The sequence below is a fragment of the Sceloporus occidentalis genome, unplaced genomic scaffold (genome assembly GCF_023333645.1).
Source record: "Sceloporus occidentalis isolate IW3139 unplaced genomic scaffold, rSceOcc1.0.p SCAF_4, whole genome shotgun sequence".
Lineage (NCBI taxonomy): Eukaryota > Metazoa > Chordata > Lepidosauria > Squamata > Phrynosomatidae > Sceloporus > Sceloporus occidentalis.
In genome coordinates this window covers 35,607,263-35,621,928 of record NW_028316984.1, presented here as the reverse complement: position 1 = coordinate 35,621,928, position 14,666 = coordinate 35,607,263, and positions in this window count along the sequence as shown.

Sequence of the window (14,666 nt, the reverse complement as noted above, 5' to 3'; positions counted from 1 at the left end):
TGGAGGACACGCAAAAAATTGATGATTTTTAAAAAAATGTTAATATAAATGCATGTTTCTTAGGCATGATCAAAATGGAGGACATTTTGGCATTGTTCCTAGACAGATGGCAGAAATGTACTTCCCTTTCTGGCTAACCTCCCCCCCCCCATTCCAAACAGCATATTTGGGCATTGAAGAGGAGGAAGAGTGGAAAAGGCAGAGGAGGAGGAAGAGGAGAAGAAGAAGAGGAGGAGGAGGAAGAAGGGGAGGAAGAGGAGGAGGAGAAGAAGAGATGGAGAAGAAGAGGAGGAGAAAGAAGATGAAGAAGAGGAGGAAAGAGAGGAAGAAGGAAGAGGAAGAAGGGGAGGAAGAGGAGGAGAAAGAAGAAGAAGAGGAGGAGGAAGAAGGGGAGGAAGAAAAGGAGGCAGAAGAAGAGGAGGAGGAGAAAGTGGAAAGGCTCTTTCCCCTGCCTGGCTGCCTCTGTCGCCAATGGAGGAAGCCAGGCAAGGGAATGGGGCCTCGCTGAAGCCAAGCCCCAAACCCCTGCCTGGCTGCCTCCGTCGCCGTTTTGCCCCCACCCCCGGGATTTCCTCCCCCCCCAGAGACGGAGGCAGCCAGGCAGAGGTTTGGGGCTTGGCTTCAGCCGTCCTCCAAGCCCCAGCCAAGCCTGGAGGACTCCGCGATCGCGGAGGAGCCCCCAGGGCATGGCTGGGGCTTGGAAGACAGACGTCCTCCAAGCCCCAGCCAAGCCTGCAGGACTCGCTGGGGGGGGGGGGGGAGTCCCGGGGGTGGGGCCAAACCGGGGTGGGACCGTGCGGACCTGCCCCAAATCGGGAAAGTCCCGCCCCCAGGCGGGATATGGGAAGCCTATGGACAGACCTATGTCCATACAAATCCCACAGCCTCACTGTTGGGTGGGTCTAGGGTTTCCAGGCATCCCTTATTAAAAGGGATGTTCTCTCTGAAGACTGAAAAGCTTTTACTTTTATACAGAGTAAGGTGTACCCCAAAATAGTCATCACCATCATCATTACCACCACCACCACCATCATCATCTTATAGAGGCCCCTTCCCCTCCACCACTCCCTTCTCCTTTTGGGTCGTGTCTTTTTAGATTGTAAGCCGGAGGGCAGGGAACTGTCCAATTAAAAAGTTTGTATGTACAGTGCTGTGTAAATTTACAGCGCTTTATAAATGAAGGTTAATAATAATAATAATAATAATAATAATAATAATTGTATTTTGCAATTTGGGTTCTTTGTAAAGACAGAAATGTATGCTACATGTACAGTCAGTCATCTCTATCAACCAAAAATTCCAAGAATAAAGATAATCCAAAAAGCAAACCTTGATCTTGCCATTTTGTATAAAGGAAAACATTTTACTCCCCATTGTATATGATGGGACTTGAGCATCTATGGGTTTGGTATCCATGGGGATCCTGGAACCAAACCTCAGCAAATACCAAGGGCCTACTGTAATTAATGAATGTGGACAATACAGTATATTAATTTTTTACAGATAAACACAGGACTAACTGGAGTCAGTACCTTCACTTGGTATTTCAGTAGAACACAGACATGTTAATAATTACTTCCTGAGTGTCAACTATACATGTTATTGATTTGCATTGTCTTTTATTGTTCCTATTTTGAAAACCTGGTGACACTAGCCTGTTTGATGTTTGTTGTCCAGTGCATCTGTAAAGTGCCTGTTTGTGGAACGCCTGGCCCTACATTGTATTACCCAACAGCCTTTTCATTAAATTTGCCTCATGATCTTGCATCTCTTACCGTTTTTTCCATTCCCACTTGCCTCTGGCAGCCTAGACAGTGTTCACTCATCCATTAGACACCATAGCTTGTTTGAGACAATTGCCTAAAACTTTTTTAAAAAACACTTTAAAATGCCTAAAAAAAATCTGTTAAAAAAACTTTTAATAAAGAACTAGAATGCATTACTTCTTCCACCAAAACAGTTAATGCCATTACCAATTGTCATGTTATTTTTGAAATGTAACATTATTCTGTCCTTATTACCAAGAAACAACCAACCAACCAACCAAAAAGCAGTTAAAAAAATCAAGTGAATTGCTGCAAGTAATTGTGTTGCTTAAATTTATTATATCTAATTCCTGGCATATTCCTAGGAAAGCCTTAAAGTGCTCCAGCTCTTTGTTTGGAAATCAATTGTAGTTTTATCTCTGTGTTTGAAACAATACTGGTTTCTGATCTATATAGCATAGCTCACTTTAAGGAGCTTCACTTTACTCACTCCAGTAATATGACACTTTTCAGCTATACATAACTACCCCTTTTTGTTACTCACACTTAGTCCATTTACAGCATTTCTGCACTTTGTGTCTCAGTGTCATATTCTGGTAATTTTAAAATTTATTATTTTTACTTTTGAGGGTTTTTTCTTTAGGTCTGTCACTATTGTGCACTGCATAAATGATATGTTTATAGGCCTTTATATGCATCGACAAGTGAAAGCCTGTGATTTACTTTAAGGTGATATTAATTCAATGGCAGTCGAACCTAACTTGCTGTATTAGCAAGATATCCTACCGTTGACCTGATAAACCAGTTTTGAGAGTTCTTTGTACGAAACCAAATGCTGCAGTGGGACACTCCAAGTTGTTACATAGGATAAAATTAAGGCTATATCATGTCACTTCCTTGTTTAAATGATCTATCTCTGGTCTACATCTAGCATTATTTGAATGTAGTTATTTCATTACCCACCCACCCCAAATTCCCAGTTCACTTTTTTTTAACAAGTATATTGTGTTGCTTAACACCCTCATCCTTTCAACTATCCATAAGACATTTAAATCAGATTCATGCCTCTAATGTCAGTGTAGTTGTTTTGTTATAGGTATGGATCAATCCATGCAAGCTATTGCAGGGGCATGTTTGGATGCTTTCAGGTAGATGTTTCTTAATGCTATCAATCTAATGACAACTATTCTGACTTTGTCTCTGTCCTCTGGAAAACATCATCATTGGGTCTCTGTAGTTCCAAGAGTGGGGTAAGGCAATTACATAATAAAGGCTCAGCTGGAAGAACACACAATTCAATTGGCCCTCCATATCCATGGATTCTGCATCCATGGATTCAGTCAACCCTAGATTTAACATCAGAACTGTACCTTCTTAACATGTTGAAGGGATTAGACAACCAAACAGAAAAGAAATTCAGGAGAATTTTATTATACATGGTAACAGCCACCAGAATTGTCTTTGCCAAAAAATTGGGGGGGGGGGGGGGGAACCAAGAAATTCCCAGCACCAAAGAATGGACTATGAAATTGATAGCTAGTCTGAAATGGACAAACTATCTTAGCAATAAACCTGTAAAGGCTTAGAGGATAGTTGGAAAATAGTATTTACCTTATGGGATACAAAGGGGTAAATAAAATAGAATAAGAGATAATGACAAAACTTAATTGAAGATGGTCAAAAATAGATCTTAATGGGGGAAACATAACAAAAAATAACAGCAATAACAATTGGTTAGTAAGGTCCAAAACACACTGCAGAAATAATCCCCTTCTAGAAACTTTAACTGCCCTGGCTCAGTGCTAGGGAATCCTGGGAATTGTAGCTCTATGACAGCTCTATGACAGAGAAAGCTAAATGTCCCACAAAACTATAATTCCCAGAATTAACTAGCATTGAGCCAAGGCAGTTAAAGTAGTCTCAAACTGGATTATTTCCACAGTGCGCTTTGGACCTAAGATAAAAACAAGACAGCAAACAATAACAGACCAATAGAGGTATCACAGAGGTTTCTTAAACACACACAATTATATTTAAAGGGAAAGTAAATAAGAAACAGGACATAAGTATAAAGACATCACAAAAATGTGTGTGTGTATGTGTGTGTATAGACAATAAACCAAAGAGATGGAATTAGGAAGCCAATTTATGTTGAAAGAATGAATGAATGGTGAATTGGAAGACTAGTAAGAAACTATAGATTACAATGGATAATGGATAATGTAAACAGAGATTCAAGGTGGATGTACATTGTTGTTTTACTTTTTGTGTTAAGATTAAATCAATTTAAAAAATCTTTTTAAAAAATACCCTGGATTGAAAATATTCAGGGGTAAAAATCCAAACAGCAAACCTTGCTGTTTGCCATTTTAAGACAGAAGACAGAACAAGGAAGCCAGTGTGGTTTAAGTGGTTTGAGTGTTGGACTAGGACTCTGGAGCCCTGACTAAGCCATGTAAACCCACTGGGTGACCTTGGGCAAATTACATGGTCTCAGCCTCAGGCAATGGCAAACCCCCTCTGAAGACATTTGCCAAGAAAACCCCATGATAGGTTCACCTTAGGGTTGCCATAAGTCAGAAATGACTTGAAGGCACATAACAATGACAACAACAAAAAATCCAGAAAGCAGAAATATGTAGATTATGGAGAGAGATATGAAGAAACCAAGGCAGAGGCAGGCAAAAACATACAAACAGATATATGTACTTTAAAAATGGGTCCCATGCATCAGGCAGAAATCAAATGATCACAACCATCTGAAAAGGCTGTGGAGTGCAATAACAATACTTCCTCCCCTTTTGGTCCATGAGTTCTTGTTGTTGTTAGTATCCCACCCCCTAAAAAAAATGGGACTCAAAGTGGTAGTTGACAACACACAGTATTGCTGGAGCAGGAAAAGAGGACCGCTAGATAGGTAAGTTTTATTAATAGATGTGAAGGTCAGAGTATTGAAATGGTCATACAGATCTATATAATTGTTTTGTTCTTGTTTGTATCATGGTCTTTAAGAAAATTTATTGGGGGTGTGAAGGGCAAGAAATTACAGCCTCTCCCTTCTCTTCTGACTTGTTTACTTCCCTCCATTTACAGGGATTGCTTTTTTCCCCCTGGCACTTGGTGGCACACAAAAAAAGCCATCAGCAGCAATGAATTTAGTACATCTGATGAGATTACATTAGAGGGCAGCGGCAACAGCCATCTTCTTCCGCAAAGTCCTGACAGAGCTAACCCTTAATGCAGTCATTTCTGCTTGTTCAGCAATGCAAGGTCTCCGCTGCCCCCCTCCCACTGTGCTTTATTTTCTCTTCTCAAAACAGGCGACATCCTTTCAGGAGTGACCTGATGGCGTGGTGCTCAGAGATTTGACTCAACCAGATCTGACCAAACCAGCAACACTCACAATTAGACTGCAGTCTCCTGAGTGCATTAAGATCTACAACCCACTGTAGCTCCATTAGTCTGTTGAACCACTAGAGTAGCCCTGATTGAAATTACCATTTTGATGCTCTGACCTTCAAATCTATTAATAAAATGGAAAACCACCTATCTAGCTGTCCTCTTGTACTGTTTCAGCAATACAGTGTGTTGCCAACTGCTAGGAAATCAGATGTGGAAGGGAGGCTAGAGGGGAACAGAGGAGACAAGCGGTTGGAGTGGCTAGAAGAGAATGGAACAAACAGCAGAGCGATGGGCACAGAGCTCCAGTTGAAAAAAGCAGAGGAAGGCTGTGAGTCCTGATGTATATACATTTGTATTCCTAGTCCAGAGGTCCCAGTGGATTTATTATTTCATCCTTCACTCAAACCATTTGTGCTATAGCTTGAACACACAATGAAAACCTATGCCTATGAATCACATATCACCAATCACATTAAGGAACTCTGGGTTTCTGACTGCCTGAGTGGCAAGTGGGGAAAGAAGTGGAGGGGAAACCAATGTGATTTTGATATCTGCGGAGAAAAACATGCAAGGTGACAGGGAAGAATTGGACGTTTAAGTGGTGGTGGTGGGGTTATAGCAATTGGTGTCACTTTTTATCACCAGCCCCACGGCTATCAACTTAGATTATTATTCAAGGCCCCAGAAAGGTTACGGCTTGATATGTCTAATAGTGATCAAAATATGGTCTATTGAATCTTGTAGAAAAATTGCAGGTGGAAAACAAAATACAAAAAGGAACAATGTTAAGTTTATGGGGGATTCCGTCCCCCGCACCCCCGATAGTAAAAATGCTTCTGAAAGACCCATTTTAATTCTCTTCCAAAAGGAAAATTATTTTAGGCTGCAAATTTATATACACTGACATATATACTTTTATATGGCTAATATGACCAAAATATAGTCTACTGAATCTTGGAGAAGAAATGCAAATACTGTAGAAGAAAATATGAAGAGGCAATAAATGCACAAAGGATTTTTTTCTGATTCTGAGAAATCTTTTAATATTTTTAAAAATCTAAACTATTTTAGGCTCCAATCCTATACACATTTACCTGGAATATGTTACCATCAGGGATGTAGCTAGGATTTTAGGAAGGGGGGGGGGGGTTGTCCAGACTAAGTGCCACCATTATAATGGGGCTTGGGTGCGGTGGCACAGCAGCACACACCATTCATTTTTCTAATGGAAGGGGGGGGGGGGGTTCCGGACCCCAAGAACCCCCCCTTGGCTACGTCCCTGGTACCATTGACCTTAGGGGCAGGTACTTCTGAATACCCTACAAAAGACTGCACATCTATTTTCTTAATAAATAGCACACACTATTATTTTCTTAATAAATAGCACACTACTCAGTCACATCTAAAGCATTTTAAATCACCACACACTGACATTCTTATACAATCTGCCCTTTTTTTACGTGATGGGATCCGTTCCGGACCCCCCCGGGTAGAAAAACCCCGCGTATGCTTGAGCTCCATTGAAAGTAATGGGGCTTGTGCATGCGGTGGTGGCGTGGCAGCACGGTGGCACACACCCCATTCAGATGAATGGGACGCACCACCCCGCGTGCCTCTGCACGCTCCCGCACAGCTCCCGCGTGGCTTTTAGCGTATGCTGAAAGCCGCGTATAGTGCATCCGCATATAGTGCATCCGCGTATAATGCAGGTGCACTGTATTAACTATAGACTACTCTCTTCATGTGACAAACTGTGTATACCACTTGCATCTGTAAAGCCGTATACAGGATTAACCTATCACTTCTAATGAAAGGTGGGCATCTTTTAAAAATGTGGGTTGGAGTTCCATGTACTAGTATCAGTTTGACTGAGAATGCAAGTGCGTGCATTGGAGATCAAGGAAAAGATGCAGTTTGAATTTATGAATCTTAGGAGCTGGGCAAACTGGTCTGAAAGGCTGGCTTGGGACGGACTCCACATGATGCGTCCACATGATGCACACCCCGACTCCACCCCCAAGGCGGTTTGATGCCGCATGTTGCTCCACATAGCGCGAGGCATCATGGTGCTCCTCTGGTGCTTGGAGTGCTGAAGGAGCGCCATAAAGCCACGGTGCCACAGCTATCATGCCCTTTGCAGGATGCAAAAAGGAACTATTTTTTGCAGGTCCCTTTTGCTCCCTGCAATGGCCAGATTGGGGCCATGTTGTGTGGTTCTTGCTGCCCCGATCTGACTGTAAAAGGAGCAGCTGTAGGGCGCCCCTTCAGGGCTTTCTGCACAGCCCCATAATCTTCAAACCTGGTATGCTGTGCTTCCATTTTATATTCAGTGATTGAAAGTTGCATGTACAATGTTATAGAGCAAACATTGCCTCCCAAAGAAAGGTGTTTGTTTTCTGTGTTAAAGAAATAGGCAAAACACATGGTGTTTTGTGGTTTAAATTTTGAAGCAGTGGCTGACAACTGTGGTGAGTGTGAATTTCCCTGCCATGGCAATCTGCACCACTAAACTGGAGTATGGGGGTCTTTATGGGAGTCATAGGCTTCATCTACACTGCAGAATTAATGAAATTTGATATCAGTTTAACTGTCATGCTATGCACTCCTATGGAATTCTGGATTTGTAGTTTTGTGAGATTTCTCTGTCAGAGAGCTCTGGTGACACAACAAATTACAAATCTCTGGACTCCATAGGTTGGACCCATGACAGTTAAAACAGTGTAAAACTCCATTAATTCTGCAGTGTGGTTGCAGCACTAGGCTTGGATTTGCAAAAAAGAAAAAGAAAAGAAAAAAGTAGTATGTGGTGGGTGGGCAAGACTTTTCCCATCCCACCGCTAAAGAAAGGCTAGGCACCCCTTAGTATACATATGTAGAGAAAGAAGAGGGAGCAATTCGAAAGGAAAGATCAACTCATAGTGTGTCATGATGCGTATAAATTTTGAACAAGGAGAGCTGGAACTTAATATCTTGCTAAGAGGGTTACCTAGGCTTCATTTGCCTCTGTCAGCCCAATGTATTGTAGTGATCAGATGGAATAATCCCTTACATCCTATCCCGCACAGTTTGCAAGAAAGAAAGGAACAAACTTTAATGTATAACTTGTTTTGGTAGGGAAAAGGGCCAGCCCTACCACTAGGCTAAGTGAATGAAGAGATAATGGTTAAAATATAGTGGGCAGGATTGTAGGGGAATTTATGATAATGTACACTCAACTTACACATGAGTGATGTGATCAGATCAGATCCATGCAAACATATTTCCCAGATCAATCATAGATACAAATTGCATCAGAGCTAGAAAATGAGTTATAAATACAATTAAAGAACAACAGCAGCAACAAAAAAACCCTTATATGTTGGGTAAAGGGAGTGGCACTGAAGACACTTTTTCTCTAAGGCCCCTTTCCCACTGGCCCATTTATCCTGGATGGAACTGGGTAGATCCGGGTCCCCCCCTCCCGAATCTCTCCAGAAGCAAGTGCCCACTATAATTTACCTTAATTGGGGTAATTTAACCCTGAATGCCATTGCAGGTACCAGTTTAAAGGAAGGCTCCTTTGCTGTCAGTCAAATTCAGTTCCGCTTTTGTCAAAGGTGACGTTTCCTACAGCAATTGGCCAACCAGATGGGTGCTTCCCCTCTTCTTTTTTAAAAAAAACTGGCGGCAGTGTGTGCATATTTTGTCAAATTTAAAAACATCCAGATGTGTGTGTGTGTGTTGTGTGTATTTGGGTCACTACAGATTATGGATCTTCCTCTGCCTCCATTTTCAACCCCAAAATGCAATCTAATGCCATCTCTGCATCCTCCCTCCTTGCAACCCCAGAATGCCTCATACACATACATACATACATACATTAATTAATTAATTCCTCACCTCGGAATGCCATCTCTGCATCCTTTGCTTTCCTTCAGCCACCCCAGAATTCCTTACAGACACATACAGTAGCAAAAGCATTCTGTATCAATTTGCCAACTTGAAAGAGAAACATTTGTAACATTCGCATTGTAGCATTTGCATATAAAAAGTAATTTAGAAAAAAAGCCTCTTGCAAAGTGAGATGCCATGGTGGGAGTAAGCTAATGAAAGGGAAATGGAGCACAAGCGGACACATTCTATCTATATATGTATCTACCTGTAGAAAAAGTATTCGCATAGTCTGTCAAAATAAAAATACAAAAGAGCGAGAGAGCGAGAGAGAGAGAGAGAGAGAGAGAGAGAGAGAGAGAGAGAGAGAGAGCTGCCTGTGAGAGCAAAGGCATGTTCCCTGCTCTCCCTCTGACCTAATTCCCTCCCCTGAACTTGACCCTTCGCCCTGCTTCTTCCTCCTCCTCCTTCACGATTCTGCCTTTCATGGTCCCCTTCTTCCCCCCGGCTCCTTCTTCCTCTTTCTCTTCCTTCCGATTCTGCCCTTCATGGCCCCCTTCTTTCCCCTGGCTCCTTCTTCCTCCTCCTCCTCCTCCTCCTCCTTCTCCGATGACGGGGAGGAATGTTCTGCTCTCTGCCCTCCCTCTGACCTAAATCCCTTCCCTGAACTTGACCTGGTCATGATTGGGAACAAGTTCATATTTGCTGGACCCAGTTTTCCTCGAAAGATACAGCTTTTACTCTGCTTTCAAAAGACCTGCACCAAGGGTCATTTGCCTCTGAACGGGTGTGAAAGCCTCATTTTCGCTTGTGGAAGGATTGGGGCCAATATGAACTTCCCGTGGTTAATCGGGTTCTGATCTGGGGTAAAAGGTAGTCTGAATGGCCCCTAGTACTAACAGTCCATGGTCCAGTCAATGAGCCTCTACTCCTACCTTGGTCTATGAAGCACTTCATGAGGCACCAGGTGGACTAGGAGATGTCTTGTCTATGAATTCTATTTTTAATTAAGCTGTATTAGGAATCTTGAAAAACTAAAGAGCATTGTTTACATATTTATTCATGCTTATTTACCTTCCTGCTCTCCCTCAGCACTTAGAAGCAAAAAATTAAAAATTACTATATTCAATGAACTGAAAGAGATGCATCAAGAAATTAATGGTGGTTTACTAAAGGAAAGAGGAAATGTGACATAACAGATTCATTTATAAGAGCAGTAGAACAAATAGAGAGCACAAAGCCCTTGACATCTGAACAAATGCTGTGAAACACAGTTCAAGGAAATTATGGGTGGAAACAGTCCTTTCATAGTATGGCATTAAGCTTAATACTAAAGACCATGAGTAAATTGCCTCAGCTGATATGAAGTACTTTCAGTACCTGATTTACACTGACAAAAAATCTAACCCACTGTTTGTAACCATGCTAGGGGGAAAAAAACAACAACAAGCAAAACCACACAGTAGTCAAGAGGGCAAAATGCCAGAGGCCCAGTTGGGCAACCTGTTACATTGCAGATGTTGATATTTTATCAATGGCCTGTCTGGATGGGCCAGATGGGAAATGGAATCCAACAACATCCAAGAGCCACAGGGCCTCTTCCTTCATACTTTTGAATCCCTGACATTGATCCTGGCACTTGGGTTTTCCAGATCTTGGAATTGACGTGTGTGTGTGTGTGTGTGTGTGTGTGTGTGTGTGTGTGTAGAGGGGGGGCAGGGAAGTGGTTTTTGCTCCATGTCTGCTACTGTGCATCTAATATATGGTTTCCCCTTTGCCTATACTTCTGAATGACAGCCAACAGTTACTCACCCCATGAAGGCTCTCTCAGGTTTACACTGCCTGAAAGGAAAGTTTCTGTCTGTCTCTGTGAGAGAGAATAGATTAAATTATAGTAGCAAGAGCAGGAACATTCTCCTGCTCCTATTATGGCGAACCTATGGCACGTGCGCCAAAGATGACACGTGATGCCATTTCTCCTCCTCCCTTCCAACCCTTCCCAGTCTCTAGCTGCGTCTCCGGAGGCAGCTGAAGGCTGAGAACGGCACTGGGAGAAGAGGAAGAAGAGGCTCATGCTGGTTCCTCCTCCCTTCCGACCCTTCCTGGCCTCCAGTTGCCTATCCCTCAACCTAAAACTTGATGGTCTTTCTCAGTGCTGGAAGCGCTGGTGTTTATTGCGAAGCACTGAAGGAAAAAATGCTTTTCTTGATCTTTTAGCTTGGTACCTCCTTGAGAGTTGATGGAGTCAAAGGTCTATGAAGTGCCACTCCGCATGGAGGCAATAGAGAGAGCTACAGAGATGCTATAACAGAATTGCATTTACATGTGGTACAACAACAGAGGGTCTTACAGGATGTTGCTGTAAGCAGCAGTGTTTACACCAGCTCTTCTAGCACTGAGATAGACCAACAAGCTTTAGGTTGTGTGGGGACTTGTTGGTGGCTACAGGGTAAGCAGCAGTGCTTTGAAGTACACACATTGATTTATGTTCATTAAACTTAAAATCTTTTCAGCACATTGGCCAACGATTTCCTAAATTACCTTTCTAAATTATTGTACACTTATGTGTGTCTTTGTTGTATCTGTTGTTTTTGTTGTTTTTAAAGAGAGACATTCTGTCAAATAAAGAAATCCACTCTGTGGAATGTCTTCTTTAACAATGGCTAGTATTAACTATGCTTTGAATACATGAGTCCACTTAGAAAAGCCAACTACAAGCTAGGTGTACAATTTATTGCCTCAGTCCTGAGCAAGTGTCACATGTTTATCATTGTATAATATACAAAGTACCAACAATGCAGAAGTATTCTGATGGCATGAAGTATTACTCATGACTTAACAAGTTCTGGTCCTGTCACTTTTGTGGCAGCTTTGCTTTATATGATTAAATAGATACAGTGATAAGGCCGTCTCTGCCTCCGTATCTGGCTCTCTCCATTTTTTCCAATAGAGCTTTGGGAAATTAGATCTTTGGATAACAACTCCCATAACTCCCCAACAGTAGTCAAAGCATTTTTTGGGAAAGAAATGGGGTGAGGGGTTGGACTACAATTCTTGAAACCCATTTTGTCCCTAAAACAGCTTTTCCAAGCCATGGACGGCAGCATGACAGAAAAATGACCAAGTACATCAGCCAGAGTACTTTTATGATCAGTGTGCAAGGAGATATCTAATAGCTCTATGTGCAATGGGCTTTCTACAGCCATGTAATGCAGCCAGACAGCATGCAATTGGGAGCTGGGGGAAAGCTGTGTGTGGATGCTCTAGGAACAGCCTTCACTCTCCTGGACCCTGCTAGGCTGCTCCTTTCTCCCAGCTTTGTGTGGCAGCCGGATAGTGTCTGTGCACAGCTCCACACCCCAGCCACTGGTTGCAGGGTATGCTGGATGCTGGATATACTCTCAGGCTGCTATGTACAGGTGGTGAATATATTAGACACTCTTCTGGACCTTCAGAAGAAAACAGGATCAGTAGTTACAAAACTCCAAACCCAAGAATGTGTGACATTTACTATGATGACTTCTGAAAGAGGCTTTTTAGGGATCATTAACTTTCAGAAAGAGTATTCTATAGTTAGACTAAACTAGAGTAGACTCACCCTATCGATGGGATTTACCTATGTGCTGACTCACAATTTTGATTTGGTACTTTTACTCTAGTCGGGATTAATCCATAGGATTCAGGCCATTATTTATTTTGTTATGCTTGCTGCCTGTTGGCAACCATAAGGTGAACCTGTCATTCTTGGAAAGTTTTGTTCAGAGTGGGTGTACCTTGGCCTTCCTTTGAAGCTGAGAGAGAATGACTTGCCCAAGGTCACCAAGCGGGTTTCCATGGATGAGCAGGAATTTGAGCAGTGGCCTCTCAGTGTCCCACTCCAACTCTTAAACCACTACCTTATGGTGGCTCCCATCATTCCTCCAGTTTGTTTAAGGTGGTGTACCTGCCTCTCCTACTCCCTTCTTTATCCTCTGAACAGGCATGTGAGTGAAGGAGGTGGTAATGAGAGTAAGTAACTTGGCCAAAGTAACCCGAAATATCTCATGGGTTCAGTGAAGACAAGAAATGGATTTCTCCATTTCCCAATCTATCCTAGGGATGGAAAGAATAATAAGTATTTGAATTCTAGATAAAGAGAGATTTCTTGAGTGTCAGAAAAGCCTTAGACGGAGATTCCTGGACAAGAATCTTCACAGTCTGAGGCTTATTCTGAGTGAAAAATGCATGTGGGGTTTTTTACGTGTGTCTGTGTGTGCGCATGCACATGTGCTAATGATGACATTTTCTGCATATAAATGTTATTTTCCAAAAAGAAAGCAAACTTTCTGTACAGAAAACATTATTTTCTGTGCATAAAATAATATTTCAGCAAACAATAACATTTCTGTACAGAAAATGCTGTGTTTGGCTCCATAATGCTATGTGTTTGACTCACCAGGGAGCCCTGGTGACGCAGTGGTTAAATGCTGGTACTGCAGCCACAATGTTGTAAGTTCCATCGTAGAGTAGGGCTACAAGGTCCACTCAGCATTCCATCCTTTTGTAAGTCAGTAAAATGAGTACCCAGCTTGTTGGGGGGCCCATTAACTTACACATTGTAAACCACTTAGGGAATTCTAGTTCACTGATAAGCGGTATAGAAATGTTCTTGCTATTGCTATTGCTATAAAAATCCTGCTGGTGGATTTTTCACAGACTAAATCCTGATTTATTAATAGTCTTTGTAACTGTGTAGTTTTTGAGGATGTTCTCACAGTGGGGAGAAAAATGGTTAAATCATGCATTTTTGCTCATGAGAATAAAATTTACAAAAATTTACATGACTACTCTAATCACTACATTAAAGTGTCTCTAAATGGGAATATTATGGAAGCATGTAAACATGTTGTTTTTGAATGTGTTGCTTTGATCATGAATCAGTACCCCTGTTGGGGAAAACTAGTCTGAAATTTACAAAAAACCCCAGATATGTTCTGTATGTGTTTGCCTATTTTCTGGAGGAGTATTTTTTCATTTAAAAAGGGGAGGGTCCCTTAGAGGTTTTTTGCTTGTTTGCTTGCTTGCTTTGCATGAGACAGATTTAATGAAGGCTAATCATTATGATGGGCTTAAACTTAATGAAAAGCATGGTTAACTCCTCTAGATCACACATCATCCTGACACCATTCGAGGGAGGGGTGATATCTTTTGTTCATAATTCCATATATGTAGTGAAACATCAAAAACATACACAACTGGAATCCAGACATTTATCTATGTCAATGAATTTTCTGTCAAATTAACAAGGAACACAAAGGAATAGCTGTAGAACCATTTAAATGAAACAGTTTCTAAGTTTTACTGAACAATGTTCAGGTGACAGTATCTCAGGAATGAATATCACAGCTCTTGAACACACTAAAATTTATATTTAGTTATTTGATTTATGTCCTGGCATTCTACCAACAAGGGACCCAAAGTGGCTTCAACTGGTAGGCATGCATTAGCAATAGTAATATTAATCTATACAGACCTATGCCATCTGGCCATCTGCATCATGTATATGTTATTAATTTCTGGGATGGTGTGGGAAATCTGTCTTTTCTGTCTCGAAATTTCTCTCTTGAATTCTCCCACACATATTATTTT